The 8,123-nt window shown below is 32.5% G+C and overlaps 1 pseudogene; it reads right to left on the bottom strand.

Moving 5' to 3' along the window:
• Positions 1-267: 267 nt before the first annotated feature.
• LOC116146586 lies at positions 268-6,059 on the bottom strand (annotated as a pseudogene).
• Positions 6,060-8,123: the final 2,064 nt, after the last annotated feature.

An 8,123-nucleotide genomic window follows, 5' to 3' on the forward strand; every position in this document is an offset into this window, starting at 1 on the left:
GCATGACATATACTGAATATTGCAAGAGCACTAAAATTTCAATCTCATGTTCCTATTCATTTATGGGGAGACTTGCCATTTTGTATTAATTAGTTTTACTATAGCTAAATCCAGTTGTAAGCTACTTAAATACCCAGACTGTAATAGAAGGTATTAGACTTGAGTAAAAAATGATAGTTGTTTCTTCTCTCTCAGTCAAAAAGTTTTCACTTCTTCTCTTTGTAATAGTCGCACTTGAACCAACGGGCTTATTTTGAACAAACATCTTCATCTCTTCGGATATTTCTTCAAGTTTATATGAATGGTGCTTTGGGGTTCTTTCAATATTTTTGTTCTCACTTTGTAAATGAAGTATAGGATCATTTGAATGATTCCAAGTAAAAATCCAAAGATATTTGGTAACTACCATCAAAAACCACAAAATGGTTAATTAGTATGTCTGTAAATAATAAGAATGTTAGGAATCGATCTACCCAACGTTGTGGAAAAACAAACATTAAAGGATAAATCGATTCCTTTAAAGCCCAAAATTCAGGTACAGATTATATAGTTAACATGTCAAATCAAAATTCTACATAAAATATAAACATCCATTCAAGGATTAGAGATCTTACGCATGTTTGGAGGCTCCTTCAAATGTCTCTAAACCTACTTCACTACCGATTCAACATAGAGCTGAACAGTGATCCACACAAAGACAGTCCGAAGAACCAAAGAGGGATTTGCTAGATCCTCTATTGGCTTCAAAAATCAACTTGAATCAAAGAAAAATCTTTGATTCAAGCACTAAGGGAAAACGTGAGGGAGAGAAGGAGAGAAAGGGCTGCCTTTTTTCTCTTCAATGAATAAAAATGAATTCACTTATTTCTTTCAATACACATGCATTTATATAGTGCATGTCTCAAAACCCTAATCCTTCAAAGAATAGGATTGAGCTCCAACCCAAATTAATCCATGTGTCTAAACACTCTCCTTTTGGTATTTTCTTTTAATTAATTATTATAATTAAAATCAATTAATACATTTATAACATTTAATTAATAATAATTCATTTAAACATATGCATACATATATTTAAATATAATCTCACTGATTTGATTTAACATTAAATCTAGGCAACAACCTCAACAAATCTAATTGCACTGTGAGATTATAAAAATATACTTTCGTCCTAAAAGACAAAAATACCCCTCGCACAAAATGATTCTTAAATTATTTTTTACGTATGTGACCCATAGGCTCCTCATCATATCGGTAGTGAATAGTATTGCAATTAACACCAATTAATTATCTCACTACATATAGACCAAGATTAGCCCCTAGCAAGGCATAATGGCCTCCTAATAGATTCAGATTCAGCGAAATAGCTACCTATCAATGATATGGTTACCATGCAATCAAATCATTTTATCATCTGTTATCTCATCGAGACCGAGGTATATAAATAGTATCAACCTCAGTTACTCTCGATATGTTTGTAGTCAGTTACTAGACTAATGACCAAAATGATAAATTGGATTGAGCAACAACTCAATCCCACTGTGGTCACACCTTTAGTGTCATTGTCATTTACTAAATTGGGTAGTAAGACAACTTATCCCGTACCCGGGAGTGATGAATCCTATGTCGATCTACCATAGTCTTGATACACTCTTTGATGCAGCCAATCATTACTGTATTGACATCTTTGAATATAACTGCATTGGGCTAGTGTCAAACTATACCAATCGGTGCACAAGGCGCTCTGGTGATCTCAAGTCTAAAGATCACATGCACCACCATTCGTTAGAGGATTTGTTCCATAGACACTGGGGTTACCATCTATATGGAATCCTCTGGTGGGTCAATCCAATGAACTTGCCTACAACAAGCACCAATGTGTTATACCAGGTTGTCAGCAAACAACCTTGACAAATAAGATCAATCACTTGTAATATTCTTTCTAGCTAGTAGTTCCTTGGAAAAATATAAGTAAAACTCACTAAACATATTATAGAAAAAAAAAAATATATAGGTATAAAATAGAGGGCCATAACTAATTTTTCTTTATATACAAATNGAATCCTATGTCGATCTACCATAGTCTTGATACACTCTTTGATGCAGCCAATCACTACCGTATTGACATCTTTGAATAGAACTGCATTGGGCTAGTGTCAAACTACACCAATCGGTGCACAAGGCGCTCTGGTGATCTCAAGTCTAAAGATCACATGCACCACCATTCGTTAGAGGATTTGTTCCATAGACACTGGGGTTACCATCTATATGGAATCCTCTGGTGGGTCAGTCCAATGAACTTGCCTACAACAAGCACCAATGTGTTATACCAGGTTGTCAGCAAACAACCTTGACAAATGAGATCAATCACTTGTAATATTCTTTCTAGCTAGTAGTTCCTTGGAAAAATATAAGTAATAACTCACTAAACATATTATAGAAAAAAAAAAAAATATATATATATATATAGAGGTATAAAATAGAGGGCCCATAACTAATTTTTCTTTATATACAAATATCTACATCAAGTAACGAGTCACAAAAATAAACTCAAAAATACAATCAGACAGTGTTGCCTTTCTCCTCTGTTACTTGACATTCCATCTGACTGCATCTCATCTACTACTTGACATTCTATCTGACTGTATCTCATCTACTACCTGCAAAAACAATGAAATCGACAAAGTGAGCACTAATTGCTCACTAAGTAAACCCACAATACTTCTATTCTTTCCCCGTTACTCAAATCCTGGATTTTTTTTCCTTACACCAAACTTCTCAATTCTTCTCTGCTCTTTCTAAGATTCTAGTTTCTCATTTATCGATATGTAAGCTCAAATAGGGAAACTAACTCGGGATAGTAGAAATGGCATGATGCATATATACAAAAGCATAAACTTTTTCTATGCAATGCATTTTCTTTTTTGTTTTTCTGTTTTCTATTCCTCATTTTGTTTTCTGTTTCCTTTCTGTTTCCTTTCTGTTTTCTTTCTTTTTTTGTGTTTCCTTCTATTCTGTTTCTCTTCTTTCTTTTCTGTTTCTCTTATTTTCTATTCTTTCTTTTCTTTTCTATTCTTTCTTTGCCGATCGGACTTGGTTAAGGCATGGATTCGGAACCCTAGCCATGTGAGTGTATTCTCAAATTCTTTCTTGGGTATAGTCCTCATCCACATGAACTTCTAACGGACTGTACAAATTCTTCTTTCTTATTCTTAGGCTGCTCATTAAAGGCGGCGTGCATATGGGAATATTCTTCTTCTTTGTCACTCACGAGTTCCCTATCGCAACAACCTTCTCTTCTCTTATCTTTTTATATTTCTTTAAATAAAATTTCAGATTTGAACTATTCTTTAGATAATGATTCTACAATTAATTTCTTTTCTTTCTTTCTCTTTATTCTTTAATTTTAATATTCTCATATGTGTGTTTATGCATGTAAATAAGAGTATTTTTTGCTATTCTTTATAAATACAAATGCTCAAAATTAAAGAATGCATTAGGGCATATAAAGACATCATTATGGAACTAATATTCTCTACCATCAACATTACCATAACAAGGTAATACTCTAACATACTCATATATGCACTTTCTTTGGAATTTCATCAAACACCTTACATGCACATACAAACCCTAAATTGGTTACACTTCCACATATCTTTCAAGCCATCAAAATTGGAGCAAAAACTCCCTAAGACCAAACAATCACCCTAGCCGAATTTCATCCTCCACCATTCCACATCATTTTTCATATTTCATCCAAAATCCCATCAATCAACACACAAATACATCACTTCATGGCCATAAGATTCACAAATCAAACAACCTCAATTTCAATCCATAATTCATCATCCAAAACACATCAAACATTAAGAATTCTCTACATAAGTATTATTCATCAAAGCTAATTGGATTTACTTACCTTGAATTTGAACAACTCTAAACTATAGTCTCTCTTTGGTAGAATTCTTTCCTCTTAAACCTAAGCATATAAAAACATAAGAATTCAAAACTTAAAATTTAATCTCACATCTTAGTGCAAGAATCTTACCTTTGAATGCTTAGGATTGAAATATATCAAAATCTAGCCAAAATCCTATGAATTTCCTTGGAAATTTTGGAAGAAATTTGAGAGAATTTGGGGTGAAAGTGCATGAACAAAGGGTGGAGTGTTAGGGTTTCAACTCTTGAACTCTTATTACTACATAATGATATATATATATGATATATAGCTTATATATATATATATTATATATTTTTTTCCCCATTTTACCTTGCACTTTCTAAAAATTCTATCTATGTCCCTTAGTAAATCACAAGAATGCCCTCATTTTTTTTAAACTTCTCTATGTTACTCTACTTCTTTTCATTCCTACTCTCATATATTATGAGTGGAATGACCATTTTACCTAATAACATTTTAAAGAATTTCCTTAACACTTGTTCAAGATAACTTTAACAAAATTCAACTAAGGGTATTAGTGCAAAATGAAGCTACGTACCATGATTGGGGAGTTCACTGCCTTTCGACAGGGTTTAAACACTATGATAGTCTACTGTATTATCTGTATTCTTGGTCAGAATAATACTGGGGCTACGAACATTTCTAGAATGGCCATCATATGTGATATTAGGGTTCTCACTATCAAGATTTGAAGTACTTGGTACCCTTCATGGTTCTACCATCTAAGGAATATATCAATACATACAGTTATGATTTACACGATATAGAATAAGATGTCTTTTATTGTCAATGAAATTATTACAAAGAGTCAATTCTACAATAATTGATTGCCTCTAGGGCAACTCTCTAACGAAGAATATCATGCTTGAAAATATTATCGAGAAATGGTTCAGAAAGTATAGCTTATAAAATGTTGTTATACTGCAATGAATAAATCCTTAACAAAAACTTCATAGAAGAAAACACAGGTGGCGTTGGGAGTAAGGAAAAATGACAAAGAAAATGGCATAAACTCTCACACTTTTGGTTGTAATCACCCGTTTCTGCAACATTATTTTACAGTAATTAATTGAAAATTCATGCAAGAAGTGAACTGAAATAGCTTAATTAAGATGAAATTATTACCATGATGCTCAAAGGAGAGCCGATTGCTGCAAGGTTATAGGCAGCACATAACCATCCAACAGCGGTGACTCGCTTGGAGCCCTTCAGTAGAAAATTAGAGATTAAAATCATCCCACCAGAAGCCCCACATTTAACAATAGTATCAACTTCAGCGTAAATTTCTGCAATTGAAGTATTTAAGAGTTTTTATGTCAAAAATCTTAATGAAAATGAGTGTGTGTCTTTGTAATTCGAAGTGACAAAGATAAACGTTCTCCTTCCTTGATGCATACATGAGATAAAATATGAGGTAAATGATTTTGATAAGACTTCCAATGCCATGATGCCCATAATGAGATAAGCTTTGGACTTGAGGTAGCCATAGTACACTAACAACATCGTAGTAAAGTACAATAACATGCATAACGGTATTGAATGATACCCTTCTGATGATTTCTTCTTGTAAATTTTACAAAATGTTGGCCTGATCAAACAGAGAGGGAGGATAGATATGATTCTTCTTGAAACCATCACAAAATTAATATGTATAAATCTGCTTCAATGAGTTCAAAGGCTCTACACTGGCGCCAAGAACGCCCAAGAATGACACTGTGTTACCTGTGCAATTTAAGGGGGGGGGGGGGGGGGGTTTGGAGGAGGGGAGGAGAAAAGAGATCAGTTGTGAGAATTAGAGTAAAATAAAAGATACCATGAATTACGTGTAGAGACGTTTAATAGAAAAGTTAAGCTTAAGGCTCATGCCTAAGAGACCAAATATGAAAAGATAGCCGATGAAAATGTTGTTATGAAAACCCGCAACAACTTACGATAACATTCGGCCGGACAGAAATGGGAATGATTGCGTATACGGATAATCAACTCGGGAGTGGAGTGTGTGCTAAATAAAGAAAGATAAAGATTTTTAAAGTGATTCTGCGGGTTTAAATCAAGCTACGTCTACTAATATTATCTTATGCTTACACCCACCCATGTTATGCACAGAGTAATTACAAGAGGAGAACGTAATGGTGAGTTAGAGTGCTCTTCTAAGTAGGCTCTTTGCTTAAGTGTATTTTTTTAGGGTTTTTGGGGGTGTTTGTGTCTCTTCTTCAAAATGGAGGTGATGTCTGCTTTTATACATTTATCTGGTAGTAGTTGAGAGTTGATAGATTACACGCATAATCTCCCGTAATCAAACCTGAATCAACCTTCCCCCATATTAAGTCAGAGCAACCATGCTTAAGATCTGACCAGCTTATTAGCTAAGTTATTCATTGTGGGAGTGACATGTGGATGATCCTGGATGCTCAATCTCATGTAGTCAGTAGACAAATGGCACAATTCGGGTCGTAGGAAAACCATGTACAACAATAATATAACAGGTGTCGTCACATAACGTGGGATTCCTGTGATTGGTGTCTATGAATGGAGGATAGTTTCCATTCGGAGATTTACTTCAAATAGAGCACATTTGACCGTCGGGGCCAACTTTTTGTATAAGCATACAGTGTTCTTTCTATTCGTGTCACTAGCCACATGAATAATTGACACCAAAATATATTTATTTACAACGGCAGGGAAATGATGCCAAGGAAACAAGCAAATGCCAAATTGGGCACCCACCCAGCTATGCTAATTAAATTTCAAGATGATAGTGATTAAATTATGTGGTTAGGATATCTCAGATAATTTTTGTTTTGATTATGTTTGATAAATACATGAATAATTATCTATTCAAAAGTTCTGATTAAAAAATTTCTATAATATAAATGAGATGAATTTAAGGATAAAAAATGGAGAGTCAAGATTAGGGTGGGTGGAAATAATATTTTTTATATTAATTTAACTATTAGTTATTCAACATTAAAAACACATGTTTTAGGATTAATACAGTGCTTTAGGGCCCCTTGTTCAATATTATATACCTATCATTTTCACCATTATATCCTAAAAACTCAAAAACGCATTTGTTCAATATTCTCAAAATCCTATTCTACTTTATTCATCTCACAAAACATTAATAATTATATTTTAAAAAATAACTTAATTTACTTCTTTTAAAATACTATTCTAAAATCATCAAATAATGAACCAAATAATTTTTTTCTTTAAAAAAAAAATTTAGTATATTGTTACAAAAATTAATTGCAATAAATACAAAAATCTCAATAAAAGAGATAATTTTATAGCATTACTACACTTACAACTTTTTCATATAATCTTTTTCATAAACTTTGATGTAGCAATTCGTGATTGGTCAATTGTAGGGGGTCCCATTTGCCTAAATGTGAGCTGACCAATCATTAGCTACCACATTAGGATTGTATAAAAAGATTGTATGAAAAAGTTGTAGTGTAGTCTTATTGATAATTTTATAACATTACAAATTTTGCTGATTTTATAATCTATAAAATTTTATATCAATTTCGTTAGTACTATATCTAGTTTTTTAAACCTTAGTCACTTAACTTATTTGACGTTACTTGGATTTTAATTTGTGTACTCACCTTTAAAGTCAATATTTAATTAGGAAAAGGTTGTTTTAGAGGAAATGAGAATTTGTGGTGAGAAGAAGATATGCTGAGGAGAGAATTTGGTGAGTTGTAAAGATGTATATTTAATAAATAAAATAAAAATCAGGAGAGAAAGTATGTATTTAAATAAAATAAAATAAAAGACTTAAGAGAGAGATTTTACATAAATAATAATTGAAATATGTGAAAATATTATTTCCATCTCACCCTAATTTTGATTATCATTTTTGTTTAATTTCAAGGATACAAACTTGTGTTAAATTTGTATTAAAAAAAAAAAAAAAAAAGGGTTGCCGATCTCTCTTCTCTCTCTCTCTCTCTCTCTAAGCTTTACAATTAATATCAGAGATTTAGAGGACTCTTGAATATGCAGGTCTAAAGGGTGTGGAGTTTGTCTAATCTTATATATCTAATGAATGATTCTATTTAATTTATAAGTCTTAGGTCTTTTAATTAAGTAAACGCATTTTAGATGAAGAACTACGTGTAAAGTCTAAAAATGTCTACTCAATTTGGTTCGT

Source organism: Pistacia vera, unplaced genomic scaffold (genome assembly GCF_008641045.1).
Source record: "Pistacia vera cultivar Batoury unplaced genomic scaffold, PisVer_v2 Contig479, whole genome shotgun sequence".
In the NCBI taxonomy this organism is placed as follows: domain Eukaryota; kingdom Viridiplantae; phylum Streptophyta; class Magnoliopsida; order Sapindales; family Anacardiaceae; genus Pistacia; species Pistacia vera.